Consider the following 26,968-nt stretch of genomic DNA (forward strand, 5'->3'; position numbering starts at 1 on the left):
AAATCTAAAAAGGAACTTAAAATAATTCCAGAAGCTTTGTTGAAGTAACTCTCCACATGAAAGAAACCTTCTAACTTAATGACATGGTTACATACAAACAAATTGTGCTCAAAGAAACACATAGTTACATGCTATGGTGTACACCCTTCAGCAGTTTTTTATTTTTTTTTTTTGCAAACCCAAACACAAAAAAACCCAAAAAACAAAAATCAGACTGCTTACAAAAAGAGGAACTTCATTTTTGGTGGGCTTCTGTTCACTATATGATTTGGCAGAGGCAGTGGTAGCTGACAGAAGATAAATCTGAGCCTCGAGAAGGGAAAAGGGCTAGTGGACAAACACAGCAGATGACTTGACCGCTCCTGCCTCTCTTACACAGACACATGTGTGCACACGCACACGCACACACATGCACACCCACTATCCCTCCTCTGCAACACACAAGGATCTTGATAGAATGGCAGGAAACACGCACAGAGCGGTCAGGGAAGGATATGATGTCAGCAACCACGAACAATAAAAGGTGTAAAGGTGCTTCCTTCCCTAAACTGTTCCAGAAGTGCAAAATGGGAACCAAAACTCTCCACTTCCTTCTCCGAGCAGAACTGTCTGAATCTGCTCTGCTGCAACACCCCAGACAGAGAGTTCTTTGAACAGTCACACCAGGGGCAATAAGGAGTATCAAAACAGGAGAGTCAAAATATTTAATTTATAAACAAGAAGGCAGCCAGAGAAAAGCTGAGTTAAAATGTGCTAGGGTTGAGCATTTTCATGGTTGCTTTACAAAAGAAACAAACTTGCCATAAAGATGTCCCTGTTCCATTAAGCAGCTTGCCTTCTGAGTGGATTAATTAGGTTAAAAGTAAAGAACCAAACCGACTTTTTTTTTAATTATTATCCTTGTATAAGAAAGCAAAGAAAAAAATGCTGTCCCCATTCTCTTACCATTCTTATCCAAATACATAAAAGTAACTTCAAAGATTAATGAAATCTTTTTGTGCAAGTATTTCTGTTTACTCAAAAGAGTTTTGCATCAGATTCTAAAATAAAATCTAAAAGTACTGAGAATACACCAGCTACCTTTCTGCTGAAAAATCAGCTGCAAAAACTGCAACATAACCATGAAAATTCCCGCAGTGGGGAATGCATATTCAAATAAAATGGTCACTGAAATGTTTTCATTTCATTTCATTCATTTCGTTCATCCTGGCCAACTATGTTCCGCATACAGACAAACTACACAGTGAAGAAACAGCTGGACACACTGTGCCCAATAACAACACCAATTTTGGGTCTGTCACTTTGAGCTGAATAATGTTGAAAGAAATACAGAAAAGGGTGAAGGTGGTGATAGTCTTTCAAGTTATCTGACTGAGAGCAGCTGATATTGAAGATAGAAGTGCTTGTCCACGTTCATTTTGGTTTGGTTGCATGGTCCTTACAGAAGACACAGTTTGGGCCACTAGCAGAAAGGTTATGATAACATTATATGTGTCATCACCAGGGCAATACATCAGTAAAGCAGAAACTCCACTGGCACTACCTCCAGCATGGTTTTCCATACCACGAATGGATTTGAGTCATCTTAAGGTTTCGAACATCTGTCCACAATGCCCCGATTTAGAAATTAAGCAAAACCTACGTTTATGTGTTTTGATCTTATGGCCAGGCTGCCACATGAAAAGATTGGAAGGGAGTTCATTTCAATTTGCTAAATTTAACTCTCAAGAGATCATACATTTTGCTGCAGGAAGTACAAAACAAACATCCAAAACAAATGAATATCATGTAACAGATGAAATACTACGGACTACTAGAGAGAGAGAATGTCAAACTGAAACAGTCTGTACATAAATAAAATATTTGTAATCTTTCTCTACCAAAGCTTATTCATCTTTTTATTTATCTAACCAGATTCCTGATTTATGGAACAAGTTTAATTTATAAAGGAGAACTATTCAAGGACAGTGAAGCTTTGCATCAAGGCAGGAGTATAATGTTAATAAATTTGCAAACTGCAAAATCTTTCCCTATATTTAAATTGCTAATTGAAAGAAAAAAAAAAAAAGAATAATTTGATCTGAATTCATATTTTACTCATTTTTCTACTGATTTCCAACACATTTGCTGAATTGCAAGACTGTCTATTCCGACTAATACTCCATCCTTTTATCTCTCTGCCTATCTATTTTTAAATGATAGCAGAATCTGTTTATTTTAAGGTCTGAGCTTTGAAAGATAAACCTTATTTGTTTTTCACATTTATATTTGAACATATTCCTATTACACTGACAAAGGAGCAATGAATTGCAGAAAACCCTTCTCTTCCAGTCCAGTTACTGTCTTATAATCAATACCATTATTCATATGTCTAGGAGGAAGAGCCATGAGAATATCTAGCATTGTGTATTTTTTGGAATTTGGAGTTAAACGTTTCTGAAAACCAGACGCAGGAATACTTCATCTCCCTTGAATCAGACAACTGCAGTCACTGTATCTTACAGCTCAAATACAGTACAACAAATGATCTCCCAGAGCATGAAGTAATGCAAAGTGGGTGGAAGAGGTTTTTTTGCTATTGTTCTGCAAAGTTTCCCTGAAAAGCTTTGTTTTGGGCAAACTAAGCATCATGGTCAAAACAGTGGAGAACATGGTACTTCTCAAGAGTAGCCCTACTTTATTTTGCCACAGACCCTGCTTTTCAAAAGACTGAATTATCCACATGCTCAACATCCTGTCTGTAGCCACCTCTCAGTTTAACTGATCCATGCCTACATGAGAAGGAAAGGAGTAACTTTGTCTTACCTTCCAGAGGACTTGCTGAGCCTGGTCCATCAGGCACAGTGAAGGAGGGTTTTCTGAACAGTACGTACACGTTACACCCAACCTGGATGTGTTGAAAAAGATCCATGATAGGAGGCCAAAGGCCTTCCAAGTGATGGTGGAATTGGCCACAGATGGTGAGTCATTCCTTGCAGCAGTGCACCAGAAGAGGAAGCACCCACCAGCAATCTAGATGAAAACTGGTTGCCTGCAGCCCAGTAAGAAGAGATATGTGCCTGCTACGCTTGGTGAAGAAAGGAAGACTTGGCTAATTTACAATATTTTTGAAGAAAATTTGATTTGTAAAGCAAAGAATGCAGAAACAAATGCATATTTTAAGGAAAGAAATTCAGTGAAATGCTAGTACACTGAAAAGCTGATTTTAAACCTACAATGACTAGCAGGTGATAGTTGTCTACCCAATTAAAAAGAAATAATAAAAGAGGGAAAGTAAATTGTTTAAATAGTTTGAAGAAAAAGTTTACAGGTTTATGATCAGGCTCATGATGTACATTTGGCAGCTAGACAGACATAAGGGGAGTCTGACCAATAAATGTGCAATAGGATCCTTGAAGTGCTTATGAGACAGGCTCAAGCATAACAGTTTATTGAATCAGACAAGCTAATAATACTATGGAAGAAATAAAGGACTGAAAACTGAATCACCTAATTGGTCTGAAATGGAGACAGTGACTAGGAATGGGAAACTGTCTGAAAATTGAGTGGGGAAATTGGGCCGCTGCAATTTCAGTTAGGAGTCTTGAACTAAAAATTTGTTGCATTACAGTTAATAGATGTGCAATAAATATCAAGAAAGGTGTTTTACAAATTCATTCTATTGCTTAATGAGCTGGAGGAGAAGAGGAAGTATTTCAGTGGTCAGTAGAGTATGATTTCAACCTTACGTGTTGAAAAGGTATCTTGGAACTACTCTGATCTTGAAATACCTATACTTAAAGATATTTTTCATACTGGGTAAGATACTAGTGTTTACAGTTCAGGAGTAGTTTTACGCAAAGGACTTTGGAGAGTGTTGGCTTATTATAGGAAAAGTCTAAGATCTCTAGAGTTAAGTCATTGCATCACTTGAAAGCAGTCTCTGGCTGTGGTTAGGTCTAGATTTACAGATTTGTTACTAGTGCTTGTATGTGAGGAAGTCTGTGGTGAGGAGCATAAATCCCCACAACGGCTTTTAAGAATCAGGGGAAAATTCCAGGTATTATTGGAAAAAGCTGTATACTGCAATATCAAATCACAGTCTGAACGTGGACACAAGTGCTTGGTAATGCTAATACCAGTGGCAGACAATTTTAGATTGTCCTCTATTGAAGAAAGTAAGGATTGATTCTCAAAATAATTCTTTGTTACCAGAAAAAGATTCTTGTATTACTTCATGCTTATAATTTGCTGAAATGCAGCAGTGTGAGAAAGCTTGGTACATGCACATTGACGAGACCTAAGACAGCAGTGCCTGAACTATGGTCAATGATCAGTATTGCAGCAATAGACAGAGCAGATAGAGAAAAGAATTAAATTTTGTGTAAAATGGGTGAACTCGCTCAGATCTCCACAGGCCTGATCTCCTTCATCTCCACCCAACAAGCTCCAGAGGAATTTTATACATTCTGACCCAGGATCCTCCTTTTTCTTGCTCAAAGGGGCACTGTAACGACGCCTATTTATGTTTAACAACACAGACTGAGTTCTGCTATTCGAGGTTTGTGCTGCTCCACCACCACTTCATCTCTGTGAGGAGGAACAAAGATTTGGAGGAACAAAGACTTGGAGAAAACTAATAATCACATTTTGAAAAGGGATATCTTCTACATTTGCAAATGAAACTTTTTAGGAAGTTTTTAGAGAAAAGAGGAAGCTCTTAGAAACAGGGATTTTGTGGCACTAATAAACAGGACAAAACATAATAAGAACTCCAAATCTCTTTAAAGCACTGAGCAAATAAATGAGTGAGCACTGTATTTGGTTGGAAGACTAAGCTGAAAATTAAGACAGAACATTTAAGAACATAGAATAGGGACAAAACTGAGGATTAAAGTACCTTAAAACTGGGAACATAAATGTGGAAAACAAGAGCAGAAAAACTAAGACGTGAATAAGTTCCTCATTAAAATGTGTGCTTCTGCCAGACAACAGATACTATAGAAATATTGTTAAGAGTTTCATAAAAGGAATCCTTTCCAACATGACCAAAGAGAGTGACAAAAATTGTGAAAATAAAGCTTGAATGAAAATAAAGCTTGAATGAAAATAAAACTGTTTTGGGTTAGTGATGGGAAATATCTTGACAGGAAAACTGTATAAATGTGCTAAGGCAGTATAACATTTTTTCTGGCTGGGGAGTGTTCCTTGTGATGTTGCCATTTTAAGAGTGACTCAAGTAGCATCTGGAAGATGAAAGAAGGTAGAAGGAATAGGATTACTGCTGGTAAGTGTATCTTCTGTGACCTTACAGAGCTGGATACTTGAATAAAAAACAGCAAGGAGCTTTGTTAGGTATTATTTTATGGAAGTTTGTGATTTGTGACCATGAAGAGAAGCTGAACATTGAGATACATTGGGAGAGACCTCAGTTTTAGAAAATACAGGGAGTGAAGACCTGAAGTAAAACTGACACAGAGAAATGACTTTGGAGCTACCACCAATGGGAAAGGGAACTCAAACATTAAGACTTGATAAAGGACATAAATTCTTGAGTCCTGCCACATTTAGAGATACAAGAAATCTTCATAAACTATCAAGGAAATATTTGAGTAATTTGTCAGTTCCTCTGCACTAACAGAAAGGACCCGTAATACCCTGAATTTGGCTAGCTACTCAAGCCAAAAAGGGGCAATGTCTCTTAAGCATATTCTCTAACACAGTTCAGCTTCCTACCAGAGAACTGAAGCAATCAAATGTGAAAGTCTTCAGACAGGTCACCCTGAGCCACAGAAATTCCTCAAAATCTGACCAAATCTGGGGAGATCTATGGAAACAGTATGTGCCAGTCTTTCAAGCAAAATAGCTAGTAATTTGCTGTTATCCTATCCAGGCTTGAAGACTTTGATTCTGTATGGGCTGACTAATGCCTTAGCCATGTGTGTATGTATTTATTTATTTATCTCCAAGATGTCTTGCATGATGCAACCACTCACCTAAAGCAATCACTGACTTGTCAAAGATGGATGGAGTCTCAGGCAGATGTAACTTCAAATGCAGAGAATACCACTGATTTCTATGCAGTTCCTCCTTTACACTAATGCAAACATGAGAACAGATCCATCACTGATACTGAGAAGCAGAGTTGGAAAAAATAAATTGCCTTTGTGGTCTACAAGCTCTTCTTTGGATTCTCAATGTACCCAAAATTTGTTCTCTTTTTCCAGCTACAGAAGTTGGTCTAATGAAATTACCCCTGCATAGAAACCAACTCTCATTTGTGGCATTAGACCATCCCAGCTACAGCTATGCTACCAGATAAACAGAAAGTTGTTTTTTTCTACAACATAGACCTAAAGACATAACTTTCATATTTAAGTACCTTTATTAGATTCCTCAAGCAACTTCAGATCAGTACACCCTTCATCTGGCAATTAATTTCTTAGAGAGGATACCGAGATGCTCTGCTCTTGTTTGTATGCCCAGTTCTAGAAACACACCCTTTTACCTTTAATTCCTGACCTTCCCAGAAATGTCAAGAATTAAATATAGTTCTCTTGAAATTAAAAGTAGACTTCATGAGGTGGTGGAGAGCTCCTCAGCTGCTAACTGTTCATTCATTATGTGTAAATGTTAATATGTAATAAATATGAATATAAAAACCATGACACTCCCTAAACTCGACTGCTTTCCCAGAGGCAGCTGCAGGTTTGAAGTGAGGAGGAAGAAGAAAAGATTTTTTTTTTAAAAAAAAGGCAAAGGAAATATATCAGTCTTCACAATGACCATGACAGCTGAAAAGTCTACATTAATGTTTCCAATCCCATTCAGACAATCTTTTTCCCAGGGAAAAAAGGATATAAAATATATGTCTGGTACCTATAAGGCTAATAAAAAAAATGAAAACACCTGTGTTTCACTGAATAGGGGTGAGGAACTGCCTCTATCTGTAAAATATGTGTATTTTTCTAATGGCAAATCTCATAAATTAGAACAAGTTGCTGCTTTTACATATACAAAATGCACACCATTTAAGTAGAAACACATGAACTCAGAATATATCTGTTCTAAAAATAGAAAAAAAAGAAAAGTACAGTTGCAGTATAGCAAAGCAGCACTTATATTGTTATTACAAAGATCTGATACCTTTTATAAGCCACATGATAGGAAATAGACCTTGCATGTATATTGTCTGGTGACCCATGTCTAGAATTACGCATGTTGAGAACGAGGCATCTGTTAGGAAAATGAAAGGTTCTGACTATCAAGAAACAAAGTACATGGTCATAGCTGCTAGTTCTAGCACACAGTCATTTGTTTGCTGAAGTTACTTGTTTTCTACCTCTTGGCTGTATCTTGACAAGAGGCATCTCCCTATGTTGGAAGATACAAACTGGTTTCCCACTGGTTTGGGATTAGGAAAAAATGCATAAACAGACATGGCTATGAGAAAGGAAAGATAACATGGAATTTGCTCTGAGGGAGAAAACAGAAAAAGATGCCTTGTGGGAGAAGAAATGGGCAAGGTGCCTGAAACTACTGACTGAGGTGGTCTGTTGAGGAAGGAATTTTCTGTTGTTTTGGCTTAGTGGGATATTCTACAGCATATTTTCTTTCTTTTTTTTTGTCCTTTGTGGTGGAGAAAGAGGTGAGCAATAGATATATTTGTGTTAACAGCACTAACATGAAAAGAGAGAGACAGAATGCAGTAAGATACACAGCACACCAAGGAATTATGTCTTGATATGATAAAGAGCTAAAAGAGCTGCACTTTTGATACTAAAGATCCATCTCGAGTCAGTTACAAAGACATAAATACCCCATCTAATTTAGCATGCTGTTCAACCACATCATAGTTCACATTCAGTTTCTGACAATTGTGTTAGGTAACTAATTCATACTTTCCACGTGAGAATTTGTTCTTCTGATTTTTTTTTTTTTTCACAGAACCAGGGTCTAACAGCTCTCACCTCAAGACCTGTAAGAGGAAATTTTCTACTGGAATGGAAGGTGTTTACCACAGAGATACACCTACCACTGTCTACGACTACAAAAGCCACAAGCGAGCATCACACCCTGCCTGCTGAACCTCAGCTGCAACCACTCCATTAGCACATGCAGCTGCATTTATTTATTTTATTTCTTACACATACAAAATACATTGCATTTGGCAGCAGCCAATGCAAAAAGTCAACATCCTTGACAAATATCAGAAGAAAACAGACATATAAAATGTGCTTAATTTGCAGAGGGAAATACAGTGCAATTTGCTTGATAGTCTCCGTTTTATCTTGAATGAGCATTTTTTTTCCCTAAACAGATCATTGCCAGCATCGCTCATTTTATTATTGTCCTAGAAACATGCTGAAAAAACAAAACATAATCAATACAAAGATACATTAGCTAAATCTTTTTGTGGGCTTGAATGTACATTATGTTTTCTCAGAAATGATAGTTTTTGAGTTCTATTGATATGCAAGGTGATTTCTGACAAAAAAAAAAAATTAGAAATAGCTGCAACAAAAGTAACAGGCAGCATAATGTAAAGAATTGAATTTAAAGTTGGGGTGTGAACATGGCTGAGATCTGCTCCTTTTTCTGCTGAAAAATATTTCCTGCCACCTTCATTTTTTACTCAGTTTCTCTGCTGGAATCCTGGGGATCAAAACCTGGGGATTTTTCATGCAAACGTTCCAAGGAGTAAGTACAGTGAATATTTATTACACGATAGAGAAATTCTGAGTGCTTTCAGTAAATATATTATAATTCTCATCTGGCATAGTCAGCGAGTATGTAAACAAGTAGAGAAGATAATTTAGCAGATTTAAAAATGTATGAAAGTAATGTTAAAGGCAAGATTATGATAATAAAAATATTATATCTGCTTACAATCACAGATTTCAGAAAGTTATAATTATCTTCTATATGTAAAGCACTTATATACATGTGTTGTTCTTGCACTATAGCCCTTTATGCTAATGTATATCTTCTTGAAATAAAGATATTTGACAGTACTGTCATATAAGGTCCAACATGGTACACAGCAGATTCATCAATTTCCTGTTTCTTACCCTCTCTGTCTTACAGCATCCTAATCAACCTAATTAAAGCTTCGTTCATTTGAAACCTCAGATGACAATTTGTTTAACTCTATCCCACTGTGGTCTTTTTATAAAGAGAATTAAATTTGATCTTCTGACAGCAATTATTAAATGATCCCAACTGGCCCCAATTAAGACACATGGCTCACAGGCCTCAAAATCCAATAAAGTGCCAAGCCCTCTCTTTCACTTGTACATCTTCCTTTACCTTGCTTTATTTTCCTAAAGCCAATTAAGCTCGTCTCATCAAGTGAAACTGAATGCCATTGTGTAGGCTAATTCAAGATACAATGCATCAATTTACTTCTACAGACATACTTCAGTAGGGGCAACAGGCTCAAAAATCATCCTTTGGAGACCCCTCCCTGATTTGACTCACCTAGCTCTAATGCCTTTCGCTGTGTTGCACATGACCTACATATGCTGACTTTTAAAACACAGCCTACAAAGAGAGAAAAAATAGTAAAAATCTATGTGCGAGTTTTGCACAGCTTGCCTTTCTCCTGATAGTAATACATCTCTTCTTTAAGCATTTACACTTAGCTATCATCTCTTCATTTTGTAAATTCAAAGAAACACGTCGCTCGTGTAGCTCCTCAGGTTGACCTTTTTTTTACCTTTAATTTCTGCTCTAATTTTTCCACACATGTTCAGTAGTACGCTGTGAAGAAACGTTCCCATGATTTCACGTAAAGGCAGGTAGCCCCAGGATTTGGAGCTCATTGATTGTGTGGTACTCCAGGGAAATCGCTGAATTAAAACCAGCCTCATGAGACCGAAGTAGCTTCCATACACATCTGGCTCTTCTTATTCTAAACTCTAACACCTGCCTGGAAATTTAACCCCTGTCTTTTCTCTGAAGAACAAATGGGACAGATTTATCTGCTGCCATTTGGTTTAGGTCAAAGCTGAGCTGTATGGTGTTCTGCTAAATTAATTGCAATGTAATTGATATTGTTTGACACAGTTTTTGAAAAGATGATGCTCCATCCATTTTATGACCAGACTGCTCTCTCTGTATTAAAACATGTAAGATTTCGTATTTCTGCACTTTCACCTTAAGTACAGCTTTGAGTAATAATATATTGAAATACACCACGTATTTTCTATCTCAATATTTCCAATGAAAAGATTATGTGCATAATTATCATCAGGAGAGTAAGTAACAAGTAAAAAAACCTCAAAGCTATATTACTTTCATTGTGGTGAATGTTTTCTATATTTAATTTACATACTAAACCAATGTAAACAGGATATTTCTTAAACATAAAAAAGATAGAATGACACTAAATTTCAGTGCAACATCTTCTTTACTAACAGGAAGATGTGCAAGTTTATGTAAAACATAATTACACACATTTCCTCTACAGATGGGAAACATACTTTTCTTTGTAAAAATTAAAAAAAATTAAAGTGATGCCAACCTCTTCTCAAAAAGGAAAATGAATTTATCTTTAAAGACCTTGCAAATGTTACAATTAGGAATGTAAAAAATGTTTACTTCAAAAGGCAGTTTTTCCTCCCAGAAATGCTATATGACTCCAGTAAATTTAAACTGTAAGGTGCAATAACAGTTGATAGAGAATTTCTAATAGCACACTGAAATTTCTGAAGATTAAAAAAGATTTCAGTATACTGTTCTGCAAATTATTTCTCATTGTATTCTAATAGTCCCATACAGGATGTTAATTTTAGATCATCCCTTTCCTAAAAACAGCAAACACTGTAACAGATTTAGTGCAAAGAGCTGAAAATATCCTGTGGAAAAAAATCTGTACAGAAATCAGATCAGCCCAAATCCTGCCATTACTCAGCACTGCAGTGACGTGCAGATGTTTGTAGTGGTTTAAGGAGCCAGCGGGGGCTGGAAACTCTACATACTCAACTCCGACATGATTGCAATTGAACCTCATCAAAGTAAGAGCTCATAATTTGTCACAGAAAACAGCCAATTAACATATGTTAGAAAAAGGCTCCCATAAAGATAATATATGATTCAAGATCCAATGCAGATGTCACAAAGCAAAATTCTGCATTTTAAAAAGAAATATCAGTCTGTGTTTCTGAATGTGTACATTGATGATGGATACTATATTTTAAAAAAAACAAAAACAAAGACAAAAACAGAAAAAAACACCCTATTTATAGTATTTCCTCCAGGTTTGGAGTTACAACTTATGGAGATCCGGGTACTAAAGCACTATTTACTGTTCTGACTGTTGTGCTGTAAATAGTTGAGACCCTTGCCAAAACACAACAGTTATTTTGTTTTAGTGCTATTTTAAAAGACAGACCTTCATTGTGAGCGAGGTGGCCTTCATTGATGCACTTTGTTGTCAAGACATTCCTCTGAAAACACAGCATGCCCTTATTGCTACGAAAAAAAAATACAGCGCTGTAAAACTGCGTGCTGTAGCCCCAGGGCCAGCAGTGTGATCCCAGCCATTCAAATGTGCTGCAGCCAGTCCCATTATTTCACATTTACATGGGTGAAAATCAGATCTGAACGTAGCCTGCAACCATCCTTTAAATAAATACATTGATTAAAAATACTTTTCACACATACGCGGAAGTAAAATGAAGCTTGTTGCTTTATTAGCACAGAACCATGCGATGCCTATTCTGAACAATAATCTTTATTCCTTTACTGAATGTATTTTAATTACTGAAATGCTGCACAATCAAGCTGCTATTTTTTACAAGCATTATACATTTTTTTCCTGCTATTGTTTATGACCCTGTGTGTCTGTCAGTAATATCCATGGCAATTTGAATAGTACCTTGTTTGTATGTGTGCGCATATGTGAGTGTGTGTGTCCTTGTCTTGACATCGTGTTGTAAAAGGAAGTGCTTCCTCTTTTTTGTTTGAAAAAGACCCAAGAAAAACAAAGTTTTGAAACTCAGTAGTCTGACGAGTCATTGGTCGATGTATTTTAAAAACTGCTTTAACTCCTATTCAGTCAAATATAATTTTATATCAATGGATAAAAGCAGGGACAAATTTTAACCAGTGTGAACAGAGAATAATATAATGGAGATAGTATTGTCTCAAATGCAATGATTTTTAAGGGTCTTTTCCCCTTTTTAAAGTCCTTCAATGATTCAGAAATGCTGTCTCCATTAATGCTACAACATGTAGTTTGTGTCATCAACATAAAGCTAATTCTCTTAGAAAAGCACTTATTATATTAGTACTGAAGTATTTGTTGACTTTAAAGCTATAGTTTCAAGAGCCCTGAGTAGGCACAGGCTTTTGAATATGCTAAAGCTTAATACGCTGAGAGGTCAAAAGGAAAACTCTTAAGTGTTTAAAGCTACTCATGCGTGTAAAACTGCTTCAAAAAAGATCAAAAGCACTGAACATTACTGAACCATTTACATGGAGCAAAAATTTCTAGTGTTCTTTAATATTCTTCACTACATTATATTAAGATAAAAAAATAATCATTACATATCACTGTCCCTGTTAACAAAACACTGTGAATAATGTTAAGGTTATGCTGCTTTTTTTCTCCTTTTTTTTTTCCTCAGGAGTGTGTTCATTGATTCCCAAGCAATCAGTAATATTTTTGATTAAGATCTCAGAAACAGCTGAAAATCCCAAGGCTTCTCTACTATTGAAACTTCACGTGTCTTTGACTGTCCCCAACTAATGACAGTAAACTATGCAGCCTCAAGCTAGAGAGATTAATTTCCATTTTGCAATGAATAGGCAAAAAGACTGAACAAAATCCATTCCATATCAACTATATTGTTGTGTCTATTACAGAAAACACAGTTTTGGCACTAGAGACAGTTTGAGATGGGAACAATAAAATTCAAGGTGCAAAACAAACAGTACTTAACAAATGATACAATAAACAAGAGTCAGATAGGAACTATATTTTTGTTCTCGTACTTCCTTTTTAGAATAAAACTACATGTTCTGGATAAGCCAGTGTCAAATTTAGTATTTATTCCTGCTATAAATCTGATTAAAGAAAATGCTGCTGACAGTAACAGCAGAATAAATAAAAGCAAGTTCTTAATCATATGACATCACATCGTGTCAGAGTGATTTCCTATTCTGTAAACCAAAATTTCCCTTCTTCATAGGTAAAATCAGATAATTTTACAATTAGGTCATGTATAAATGACAAGTAAATATCTGTCCACCGCTATTAAGCAAGATATTTTCCAAACATAATTACCAAACTGATCTGTTCTTTACTTATCTCAATACCTCTAGGTGAAAAATGTCCAGCATTTTTTTTTCTTACTTCCAATTTAACAAATTATGCATGATGAAATACACTGAAAATATTAATCCTCCTATCTATCCATGTTGTGCTGCAGAAGTGAAAATCATCTGGGTCAGTAGTGGTTTCTACTAAATGGAAATGTGGACAACATGCCATAACCTAATACGAGATGTTACAGGGTTTTTTAGAATTATTTTAAAAATCTGATTGTAGGGCTTGGAAACAGATTTCCTGAAAACAGCGTTCCACTTTCTAATTGCTTGTGTACATATGGAACTTAGTGGCAATTTTTACATTTATTTTAACAACAGTAGCATTGAGACTTAGTAAAAAAAAAATTGAAGGTACGGCATTAAACATCCAACATTGTTCTCTTATCAAGGCTGCAGACTCTATATGGTCTTACCCACACATCTCTATAGGGTTACCCTGTTTAAATAAAGAAAAATATGCTGATGCTTCTCAGTCTCTCTGATGAATCCACTGGGTAGTTCTAGAGAGTGAGTTACCATGATGTGGAAGGCTGGAAATCCTCGGGGGATACAGCAATGCTATAAGGTAACAAAGCATCATAAAGATGAAGCACAAAGCTTTCAAAGTAGATAATAAAAATAGTAGTAGTAGCAATAATAATGAGTCTGTATCGGCCATGTTAATACAGAGGTGTTAGTCCTGTATGATACCTAGAGATGAGCACTGAGGAATCAAAGGCTCCTCTTTGCAATTTTGCACGAAGCAACTGTAGAAGACATTGTGTATATTCAAGTATAAATTAAGAACTTTAACTACAACTACAGCTTTTGCTGTTAAAATTTCTAAGTAACTGAAAAATTAAAGGGATACTTTCAAGTTGTTTTAATCATCCAGCATTTTCCCATACCAACTCATGGATTTGCTTTTCAACACTAGCAGCCTGAGACACGAAGGACTGATTTACAGCCCATGTTAGAGGAGCTTGCTGTTCAGTTGTCATTTTTTTTTTCTTGGCTTCAGTAGATGGAAGCAACTCTCTTGCTGGGTTTTAAGTTTAGTGTGGTTTTGGGGCTGTATTTTAGGCCAAAATCTTTATTTTTATATTTATTTTGTTGTCTGTTGATCCTTTGAAGTTAGATTCCCAGATAATTTGTTCCAGTTCCCAGAGCAGTTTCTTCAGATGAGGGCCATGCATTAGCAAGTCTGCAGCTCCTGCTGAAACCTCTTGCAGGGAAAAACAGAGCCCATAGCAAATCTACATGGGCTTTCTTTTTTTTTTTCTGGAAATCTCACTGCTGCATGGTTGTGTGGAAACAGCTGACAAGACACATATAAAAAATTGTCTGTCTAAGAAAAGCAAGAGTAGAGACTCTGACACTACCCGGAGTAGACTCTAAGGGTTCCTTCAAAATTAAGCAGGCTTTGCAGCTGCTACGGACAAAGCGTATTCCATATCGAGATAGACATGCATGCAGGAGAGCAGTAATATTTGCCCCTGTTTCCTCAACCCATAAGTTAGTGCCATGTTCTTCTGTCATATAAGAGGGTGAGATTAGATGTTCATCTTTTAAAGACTTGTCACCCTCAATTAAAGAGGTGTCAACTACTCTTAACCTGTACAGCATATGGTCACCCTGGTTAATGGAAGAGACACTTCTCCGAGTCATTGCAGTCAAACCAGCACGTGCTGTGATCCTGTTGATTCTCACAAGCTAATCAGGGTCAAGCTGGGTCAGATTAGCATGCTGCAAATTCTTTAGGACAGGGACAGTCTCTTCTTATAAGCTTCTACGGTATGAAAAATAGCACCTAAAATAATGGGCCTTCAGTCCTCATCCTGGAACATCAGTATAGTACTCAACTCTTATACATATTTCACTGCAGTTAACAAAAGACCTCCAAACATGTGCAGGTAATATATGAAGCTAGACACATATCAACCAATGGTGTTTTCAAGGCACTGTGCTAACAGAAAAGAGTGTGTTACAAATGAATTGCAAAACCAAGAACCTGGTCACTGAGAGCATTAAAGATTTCATGACTATCTTTACAGGATGAATTATGCCTAATGTCTTGGCCAAATTCCACCTTGGATCATTATACTGCCCATATAAGTCCTAGTGCTGTTGAAGAATGCATTCTTTGTCTTTTGGTTTAGACGACAGATTTGGTGATGTTTTGTCTTGTTAGAAGTGTGAACATTTCACCATGGCACTGCTTTCAGAGTCAGGTGAACCAATCATGTTCCTTCGTTATGTTTTGTGTTCATTGAGTTGTATAGAGGCCTATTTCAGATTATGCAATTAGAAAACATTTTTACTAACAGGAATTTCATCATGCCTGAAGAGAGTAAAGTCTGATTCTCTTACCAGCTTTTCCAGAAAAGTAACACAGAAAGAAGAAAAATACTAATAGGAATCTCCTTTCAAACTAATGAAGATTAATGAAGGTGTGAACATTTTGCATCCAAAAAATCGCTCAAAGCAATTAATATCTACACTTCTTCTTCTCAGATATAATTGACTGCCACATGGAGTTTTTTGAAATACCATCTTATGGATGACTATAAAAATGCCATGAAAGAAAACAATGGACTAATCCTAAAGACGTGATAATACTTAATTATTGAGCATTGTCTGAATAAACCTAACTGATAATCTTTTCTTAACACTCATACAGTTTATGTGAACACAACTAAGAGATCAGAGGAAGAACAGTGTTATACCTCTCAGGGCAGTGCCTCCCATCACAACAGCAGAAATATAAATTCATGTAAATAACCTATACTTTTCCCTGCATTATTTGCATATGGTGTGGTACAGATCAAACTGGTGGACATAATTCAGTCTTAAACAGGCCAAAGGGTAAATCATGACATAGTCCTTGGGGTGCAGAGATCCTTCTTCACATATTTTCAAAAATATTATTATAGTATTTTATATGAGGTCAACTTTTCCTTTTTGGGAACTGGTTTTAGTACTCACTGTTTTCAATAACCCATTTCTAACTGCTTTAAATTTTTCATGGAAAACAAGTACATTAAGAATAACTATATTAGTGGTGGTATTCTCAAATATATCTGTGGGAAGTCTGAGAGATCTTTTGTGTAGTAGCCTGTTTTTTATCTATTTTTTAGTAGGGCTATGGCAGTGATTACTTGTCATGACAAACATACTGCATATTTCTTAAAAATCGACACCCAAGTTTCATATTAGCCTGAAGAGTTCAAAATCTCAATATTTGGTAGAAAATGGTTAGAATGGCCAACTTCCAGTGGCAGTAAGTGTGGGCCTAGATTGTGTGACTAGTAAATTGGATCGCTGAAATTTTCCAAGAAACACAATTTTTGACCAGAAGGCCAGATCTACTGCTCAGAAACAGGGAGCGACAGCCTCCATGGAAACAGATACTTAGTAATATACGACTGCACTAACAAGAAGCACACACAGAGAACGTGAAAGTCCACTTGACACTGCTGACTTGGCACCTTGCAAAAGACAGAACAGAAAGTTCTCCACACAAAAGATACTAGGAAGAGAGGAACAAGACCCTTTCTCCTCAAACATGTTTACAGTTTAGACCAGTCAAAGAGAGTTTTATGTGTCATACATAACTCTTTTTATACTACCCAGTTATTAAGTTTTATAGGCGAAATCCAAATTCTTTCTACTCTCTTGAGATGGTGAGATCGAAAATGTCTGCTGAGTAAGAAACTATCTCAATTATCAATTCTTCCTACAAGAACTTCTTAGAACAGAAGTATTCACATTGTGATAAATAAGAAATCAGTGATCCACAAAAATGTTGCTAACTGCCAGGAGGTAGATAATCTATAATGTGCTATAATATGATAGTGTTGGTGGCACTTTTATTTTTGATACTAATAGATTGTGTTTCCTAACACTATTCTGTCACTTACAGAATAGCTATTCTTTGTGTAGAGATTTTATTCTTTTGCCGCTGCTGGGGGATGCAGTGATTTAGGTATTGTCCATTTTATGAAGTAAGTTGAGAAATTCCTGTTTCTGAAAACTTAATTGTCTACAAATTTTACCATTTGAAAATGGTAGAATGAATTTTCTTCTATACATGCACAGCTCCTTGCTGAATTTAGGCAAACTTATATAGGTATTAAAATTGTTTGCCCGCTCTCCTGGAATAATGCATGGAATAATTGCTTTTAGCCTTGTTGATTTGAATACTAACATAAAAAGAAAAACAAAACAAAAACAAAACAAAAACCAAACAAAAAGTAATTATTTTTTCCTTCTTATTACATGACAAATTAAGGAAACCTACACGAGGGAACACATTGACACAAGAATGGACAGAAAACATCAGAAACTAAATTTAGATAAGGGAGAATCAGAGCCATCGGCAAGTCTGAACACTTCCTTAAATTTTGGATAGGCAATTCTTCAGCCGAAAGTCAGGCTTTAGTAGGCAGAATCAAACAACTCTGAGTGAATCTGACAAGATGCCAGGCACTTACTTTGTGTTTAGATGTCTGCTACAAAAACAGACACCACCACCAGTTTTGGATGTGGTCAAATTCTTCCTGGAATGGGACTAAAAGGGTTGAAGGACCTCAAAAATGCCATGGGTTAGAATTGTAAATTGCCAGTTCTGAGACAGACACATCAGTCAGAAATAGCAGCTTTCAATGGGTGAAGACATTGAGATTAGTTGAGACTAAACTGAGGAAAAACTATAGCATATGCATCAATTTAGTTTTTTACTGAACTATGTTAGAAAAAGAAAAAAACAAAAAATAAAACCCTTCACATTTTAAAGCAGACTGTATTTTAGTGCATTACTCTGGCTGGTCAAATTCAACTCTCTTTCAAATGCATTTTAAAAAAAAGGTAGCTAAACCAAGATAAAGGTGGTGCTGCAGCACAAGCTTCAGTTTCTTAGAATTCTGTTTACAACAGTTCCAAGGGCAAATCTTTCCGAGGCTGAGCCTCAGTCCAATTTAATGAAAAACCAGCACCGTCCTGGAATAGATTGTTTAATGTTTGCTACCAGCAATAAGATACTGCCTAAACCTGAAATCATAGCCTATAATTAAACAGATTAATCTCACATTTTCACAGACTGAAAGATTCACTCAAATAAAATAATTTATCATTAAATTTAGGAAGGACATTTTAGATCTAGTTTGCTACTAAATCTGCTTGGAATAATATAGTGTAACATTTACTTATAATTTAATATTTTTTTTTTTTCTCAAAAATTTTGGCCATATTTCAACTGATATGCATAGCTTTCCACTCGACTGGGCAAAAATCATTGTGGAATATAGTAAGACCTAAAATTAGGTGTAAACAGGGTATAATCTGGGCCTAGTCGCACTGAAAGAAAAGAACCTTGTGAAAAGCATGATACAAAATACTCAGTACATTATGATCACTAGCAAGTAATCATATATATTTTAATCAATATCTATTCTGAGACTGATTTTTATACACTGGAACACTTTAAAATACAGAATGGGTATGAACACAAACTGTCATACTGGTTTTTACCAACTGCATGATTTTTTACTTTTTACTGCAAAAATGGGCTCACTGTCGTGGCTGTGGGGTTTGTATCTGCGTAGTAGGATTACACGTCATGTGCGTTATGAAACCAGCAAGTGTGAATGGTAAATATGTGCGTTGCATAGAAATTGTGGCTCATCTCAGCAATGCTGTGCACCTGTTGCAGTGTGCTGTGACTCCTCTTAATTCTTCCCTGTTCACAGAATAACGATCAGTAATGATAAGTAATTTAGTCCTACATTCCTCTTCTCTTTTGCCAGGCAGATAGTAATGAAAAAATATTTAGTTTGCATTTCAAGAATGACTGTGTGTTCCCTAAAACTGAAAGTCTGGTGATGCTGTAGGATAACATTTTGTCCTTGCTGTCATCAGTAAATCTAAAATGATTTTTAAAGATTTGCTATAGCAGAGCCCTGCAGAAAATGCATTCTACAACTTCAGTTCATTTTTAATCTCTTGCTGCTTATCAATAATTCGATCTGAGATTATGAAGCAGGTTCCCTCGATTGTATTATAGCCTGCAGTCTCTCTTCTGACTTTTTGCATCTGCACATATGTATCTTATTTCCCTTTTTCCGTCCAGAAAAGATAAATGCATTAGTTATGTAAAGTGGAACAGATAAGGAAAATACTTTGACAATGTGTAATAATGTTCCAACTTTTGGATGTATTTTTAAGGAAAACTGCAGTGTGAATGAATGTTATATTTCAGCTGTAGGTTACTAAACAACACCATCTGAACTTTTCAAAATTAATGATAGAAAAAGACTCCAGAAGTAACCTTCATTTATGCACTCCCTCAAGTCCTGGGGTAGTACGAAAAGAACTGAGATCAAACAAAAACCAGAGAACTGAAGGTCCTGGGCAGCAGCTTCTTTAAATCCATTTGCTCAAGATAAGAAAGAAAAAAGGAGAAAATATGCATTCCTTTGTTAAAGGGAAAGCCTTTTTTTGTGTGTGTGTTTAATATATTAGAGAAATTGTTCAAGAACAGTTCATACTTATGCAAAGATTGCTTTGACAACACTGCCAAGGTCAGGGCCAGCCTGGGTTATCAGCCGCGGACTGGTAAGTGCCAGACAACCAGGCTAATCTGCCTTGATTCTCCTTTCTATGTTGCACAACAGCCACTTGATAATTGCCTGCCGAAAAACAGGTAAGTGGATAACAGTTTATCTCAATTTAGAGATAAACGTTGCATTCTGAAGTACTTCTCTTTTAGTTGTATAAATTCAGACATAGGTAGTACATAAATCTCTGAAGAACAGTGCCCTAAGTATCCAATCAAGAGGGAAAACTCATATAAAATATTGTCATTCTTTAAGGATAATTTTGAGTCAGCTCACTGTGAGTGTTCTTCTAGTACATATTCGCAACCAGTATTGAAGTACATTATCTATGATTTAATGTAGCAATTTTATGCTTTCAGTTTACAACTGCGTTTTGGAAAAACATTCTGAAACAGAAGGTTGTATTACTTAGCAATGATCTGTAAAATGTGCTGCATATCTGTACCTGCAATTGATCAGTATTCTTACTCTGAGAACCAGGTATAGCATGACTAAGAATGAGTACTATGTTCACATTGATTATTCGATCCCTTAACTGTAACAGAGCTATTTCTATACTTTGAATAAAAATAGATTAACACATCTCTTTTACAGTTTTTCATCTAGGGAGAATAAATCATAAAGCAAAAGAATGCATGGTATTCCACGATGCCACAATAAAATTTGCTCATAGGAGACGGTGCTATTAAAAACAACACATTCTGCTGGGATTGCGGTTCAAGGCCTAATGATTAAGAGTAAGCTACCCTGAAGACCATCCAGTAATGAGGATTTGTAAATTCCCATCTTAATAATATGAAATACTTTTGGATTTTTCCAAGAATTATTTGGCCTTAAAAGTTCCTTGGTATTTTCATCGACTGTAATCTATCAGAAGACTACAAAAAATAACAAAACAAAACGAAAAGTTTAAAAAAATAATCTATTTAGCTGACCCAGCAGAACAAGGAGTTTGCACTGAAGCTAAATTTACAAAGATCTAAATATAATTAAGTTAGATTCAGGTATGCATGTCAACTTCCACCATTTCCTCTTTTTTTTTTTTTTTTTTTTTTTCCCCCCCAGAAATAACTAATTTGTAACATTTGGTTTAAGGAAAAACAAACAAACAAACACCAACAGGCCTTTTTTTTTTTTTTTCCCGATGACTAGCTTTCGCTTTGTAGTAATACATGCAGTCTAGAAAATGTCCCGTATTATAATAATTTAAATCAGAGTATTGAAGTAACTTGCATCCATGGAATACTTCAAAATTCAAAGGAAGTAAAATAATTTATAAGCACATCACCACACCAACCAGTCAAATGAAGGCTTCAAGGTGGGGGGACATTTTACTTGACGAAAATAATTGCGACATCGGTACAACATCCAAAAATAGTAAACTTGAACAAATGTGTAAGTCTTTGCAGTACTGCGTCTTGTGGCCCCAAACCCGCAAGCATGAATGTATATGCCTAATTTAAAACACTTGAATAGTTCAGTGAAGGGTGCAGAGCTGTTCAGGTACCTAAAATTAAGTACACATGTAACGGTTAATATGAATGAAATCACAGAGGCTGTTACTGCATCCCAAGGAGAGGGGTGAGCCAAAGAGAACCTGAAACCGACGAATACATGGGAGATGCAGAAGTTAATTCCTGGTGCTGTTCACAGCCTTTAGTGGATACAAGTTGCATCTAAACACGGGTATGGCATTCAGGTGAAAGGTAGTACTACCAGTGCATGGAACACTATTTTTAGCAATTTGGTAAAAAGTGTCACACCTGATTCCACAATGGAATTCAGGTGTTAAAAATGGAATTAGTTTTTAGACTGAAAATGCAGACATGGCACTGAAGAAATAAGCCTTATGTACTGCACAAAGCACTTCTGAATGCGCCTGAGTGTAGGGTCCACCCAACCTTATTGTAGCCACCAACATTTGGCATCTAATCTAACCTTCTTCAGACATAGGCTTACTTTATCATCGATGGAGAAAATTAGGCACCATCTAAACACAGCTGCGGACATCTCACCATAATTACAGGGACTATAATAGAACAAGCAAGACAGACAGTAAGACAAGCAAACAAAAAGGATTTCTTTCTATCTGAAGTTTTGCATAGCTGAAGCCCAGTGATTTCAGCTAGTGATTGCAAATGGGAAAAAGAAAGAAATAATTCCTTGTAAGGAAGAGGAAATAAGATTCAAACTTTTTTAAGCAACTATATTGACATGCTGTGTAAGCTGATGTGGAAAAGCCTGCAACCTTATCATGGAACTTGAAACTCACCATTAAGAAGTCACTATCGATAACTACACCACTAGCATGCTGAGGTTACCGTACAAATGAATAAATAGGAAAATTTGAAATAACAGTTCCAACAAGAATTGTTGAGAGCAACCATAATAAATATGGTCTTAATAGGAATTATGCTGGAAAATAACAGTGGAGAAAAAATAAGTAACAAAAAATTTAAATTTAATTTTAATGTTTTCTGACAAGGATATATGGTTCAAGACAGATTTCCTGGGGGAGTTCCTTAACTGAAGACCTATCACAGCAAGGACATAAGTTGCCAACCTGAGATGTGATGCTGAGATTCCTAAAATGTGCTATGGGGGTGGTGATATCTGTCAAGATGATATTTGTGGAGGAGTTCTTGAGAATAGCCAGGATCTAAACCATTAAGGATTTCAAAACTGAGAGAGCAAACTTTAAAAATCAAACAGCTACTTCATAGCAGACAAAGTAAATGAGTTGAGGTACAAGAGGGATGATCGTATTTGCTCAAGATGGGACGGGAGTGTGTCACTGCATTCTGAACAGGCTGCAAGTGACAGAGCTGAGCTGCTGGAAGCCTTTCTAGGAGGGAATTACAATAATCCTCTCCATCAAGAGGGCATGTGCTGCTGCTATGAGGTCATCACAGGATAAATAAGGGCACTGTCTGCATCAAGCACACCACTAAAAAGACACTTTTTTCAATCTTATCCACTGCAGAAATCTCCACAGCAGAGAAAGGAATAAACTGGACACCGGAATTTTCGCTACATTTTCCTGCAGCACTCAAATCCCCCAAATCAGTCTGTAGCGACTTGTAAAAAGGTAGTGTGGTCTCCTGAAAGATAACAAATAACACAGCCCGTAAAAAGCATACTTTTGCAGAAGCAATCCTGCCCATGTGAAAACAGAGCTACACTTGTGGAATTCCCAGAAGGAGAGACACACAGCTCCTTATCACCCTAACTGGGACAAAGTCTTTGATATTTAGCATTCCTACAATATACACCACAAGCATGCACTTCATAACACAGTTCTGGTGTCTGCCAAACTAACCTTGAACTTCAACACTGCTTTGAAGAGACACAAAATATTTTCATTGTTAATCTGGTATTTTGCAGAACAAAATAGTTGGCTAATGTGGGCATGAGGCTTAGATTTGGAATATAAAGTACTTGATTTCCCCACACCTGTGCAAACTGAGATTTCCTTGCATTTGTGCACGTTGAATTGGCTTATAAACTGAAAAATATGTTGTAAGTAATAGCACAGAAAACCTCCTTGTGTTCTTAAATAATGAAAATTTTAAATATGTATACAATTAAAATGTCAGGGATTTTTGATTCATCACATTGAATTATGGTAATAGAACATCATTGCATACGTTTGATAATACACTTATATAATAGTCACATCTTGAAAGCATATCAAATTATTCACATTGTCTGTGAATTAAAGTATTCAAAATTAAACACTTTTCATTCCCCAATGAAGAATAGATAATTTTCATAAAAGAGAAAAGCTTATATGATGTACACAGTATAGGAAACTTGTAGTGGCATGATTATTAAAAGTAACAGCTTGTACCCCTACAGCCTGACTGAGTTTAAAAGAAAGATCAGAATGGAGTTGGGGGAATTAGCTGATGAACTTCTGTCAACTATAGCAGTAGCCTTCATGAATAATTCAATATATGCCCCATTCCCCTCTATGTCTCAACAGACTAACAGCTGCAGCACTCAAATGACAAGTGTTATTTTTTCAGAAGCTTCTGAAAATAGTTTACTGGTAACGTATACGATAAAACAAAGTTTTCCCTCCTCACTTTTAACTTCTGGCTTACAGTAACTAGTAAAGTTTTACAGCAAAAGGAGGAATTCTCAAGTGGACTTTTTTGGAATTATATGGCAGGTCTACAGAAGAAGTTGGGAAAATAATTCAAGTCCTCTAGTAAAGACTTGTTCCTTTACCTTAACACATCCGCACAATTCATCCAGATTACTGTGTCCCCAAAACCCCGTTCAGAGCAGTTTTGCACACGAAAGCTAAAAAGTTACATTTTTATAACATGGATCTTTATCTCAGTTTCATGGAAACAGGAAGAAGCTTTCCGGTCTGAGGTTTTCATATCAAACATTTTCCTCTAATGTTCTCTACTTCATACTGAAAATTTGGCACTTCAGGATGTGAGGAAATTGACTGAACATGTTTGGTGAGTGTTCTCATGTGGAGTGGAGTTGCTCTGGAGCTAACAAGACTTCAGTAAAAGGGCAGAGAACTTTATGGAGATGGTTACACAAGTTTTGCTGATGACAACGCAACTCCCTGTACCACCAGTCCAGTTGAGGAGGAGAAACGGCTTTCACAAAAGGTCTTCTCACAGTCCAAAAATTCAGAATAGAAAATGCACAGACCTCCTTATCTATTTATTTATTAAACAAGGTAGGCAAAGAAACAAAACTAGACAAACCAATCACTGAGAAAAAAAAGACTTTCCACTGCCACTAGGCCTTACTGTTTAAAGGAAGGGACCTCTCAGATAGGTTTGTTTAAATAATTTGAGTATTTTTCAGTTCTGTGAAAAGATTTTTTCAGTGGCATTATGTAACAGCGGGTATTTAGGGAAGGAAAACACTAGCTTAATGTAATGCTGAAATAGCTACACACGTAGCTGTTTCCTGATTTACTGAGCAGCTACTGTGTGCAGAACTTCTGACTGAAAGAAGTAGCGGACAATATCTTTTTGATGACACAGACAGAAAGATCAGCTTGCTCCTTTGCATTTTTCTTTTTAGCATAAATATACAATCCTTTTGTCCATGAGCCAACTTCTGTTTATAGGAAGTGTGCACTGTGCACAGGAGAAGAAAAACTCTTTGCCTTGCATGCCCTGTATGGATATACACCATAAAAATTAAGAAAATATTGAAGATTTGCAGATGATCTTGTTGTCAAGAGACAAGCTAAAGGTTTCTTAAATATCTGGTTTACCTTCTCATAATGAACTGTTTCTCTTCTCAGCTTCAGAAATGCCCTGGCTCTTCTTGGTGACTGTAACGGCAGATCCTTCAATGCTTGAGTTGCCCAGTGGATCTGGTCTAGGCATGACTTTAATTGGGATGCAAATTATTTAACTCACCATTTGAGTTAGAGCTTTCTTGCACATTTGTTTTTCGTTTTTCAGAATTGGAGCCTATCTCATACCAACACTTTGTCATATAGACATAAAGAAAGCAGATTTATGTTACGGGTTGCAATTGTATTGCCAATTATAATCCAAATAATGAAGAGAGAGGTCTCATTTTATCCCATCAAATGGAATTTTTCTATACAGTAGTAATCTGCACAACCAGGGAGCTATAAGGCATATTATATTTTCAGCTGCTTACATTTCATATTTTAGCAGTTAAGTTTTCAAACAACCTAAAACAGAACTATGAGACTTTGGAAACAACAAAGCTATCTGTCCTTATTTTCACATTTTTTAGCTAACAGAAATTAAAAATTGGAACAGTTACTGAGATGGTGTATTTGAAAGCTTAATAACTGCCAATTTTTTAAAAAAATGTTAACATGATATTAGATATCTTTGTCAGTTGAGCTGTCTTCAAAATAACTTAGAAAGGCTACTACAAAAGAGCTGCTTCATTCTTAGCCATCTTAACACAGTTAACATGGGTAATTTTTCTGGGTGCTATGAAAAGTACACCCCAAAATAATATATTTTTCCTCAAAATAATAAATTTGTAATTAAAAAAACGTCAGTAGTTTTGCCAAGGACAAAATACAACTGCAATGGAAAGCCGTAATATAATCAACAGGGGAATTGATCACTGACATTTTTGTTTGTGGAATGTAGTGATTCAAAATGAATCATTTGTGAGGTATCTCCTGCCTGTGTGTAATTATATATTTATAACTTCTACAACTTCTATTTATGAGATTTATGCAGGTGGAGTGTGACTGCATGTCACAGCCAAACCTGTGTGTCATTTAAGAGGCAGTGGTCAACCCTGACTCCAACCAGACAGTCCCCTTCTCTCTTAGATTATGGATAAGTATAATTTCTTCTTGAGAAATCTGTTAATTCCACATGCTGGGGCAGACAGATAAAAAAAGGATAAGTGTATTTTTAAAAATAAAAAAAATGCCCAAACAAACAGTGCTTTCACTAGGGGCAGTACTAGCCCAGGACATCCAGATTACCATTACTGGTGAAGAGCCTGGCTCCATGAATAATACATTTTTTGGGGCAGCTAACATCACAAAATCAGGTTGTCTCTGCTCATGAAAGGTCCACATCTATGCTGACAGAGTGAAAAATTCTGCTTCATACCCCGATGGAGGGTGGTTCCCCCATCGAAAGCAGGCGACCGGCAAGACACTGGAAAGTATTTTCAAGCCAAAAAGTCCGTACTGTTCCACATTGTGAACAGAAAGAAAATGTAATTTTTTAGTATTGATCTTACGTTAATTTTCCAATGTATAATCATATATCCAACTAATCCATTTAATGACATTTTCCAGTTCTTTACATAGCATAAAATGTACATTGATACATGACTTACTGATCGATTCTATATATTTTCTTTTATCTGAAGATATAAAGGCATCTTCATCCTATCACATAAGTAAATGTCAATATTTACTCCTGAAATACTACTGGAAGACTGAAAATACTAGTCCCAGTTCCACAGAGATGAAAGTAAGGGGAACAAAAAGCTAAGTGTCGGACCTATGCAAACTAAAACTATGGAAAAGCAGCTCTCAGACTATCGTTTTTCTGCTAATCACTTGC

The 26,968-nt window shown here is 36.2% G+C and overlaps 1 protein-coding gene across 25 annotated transcripts in view; it reads right to left on the minus strand.

Moving 5' to 3' along the window:
* MEF2C (myocyte enhancer factor 2C) overlaps positions 1 to 26,968 on the minus strand; it is a 140,377-nt gene that overhangs the window by 83,498 nt on the left and 29,911 nt on the right. The window contains exon 3 of one of the 25 annotated variants that reach the window (XM_065046504.1): positions 5,976 to 6,076. The exons of 22 other annotated variants lie outside the window; for them this stretch is intronic. The gene's annotated coding sequence lies outside the window, so the exon portion shown is untranslated. Of the gene's footprint in view, positions 1 to 222; positions 1,897 to 2,805; positions 3,065 to 5,975; positions 6,077 to 26,968 lie in introns of those variants that run through there. 2 more of the 25 variants (XM_065046505.1, XM_065046516.1) reach the window with 2 other exon arrangements.

Source organism: Columba livia, chromosome Z, assembly GCF_036013475.1.
Source record: "Columba livia isolate bColLiv1 breed racing homer chromosome Z, bColLiv1.pat.W.v2, whole genome shotgun sequence".
NCBI lineage: Eukaryota > Metazoa > Chordata > Aves > Columbiformes > Columbidae > Columba > Columba livia.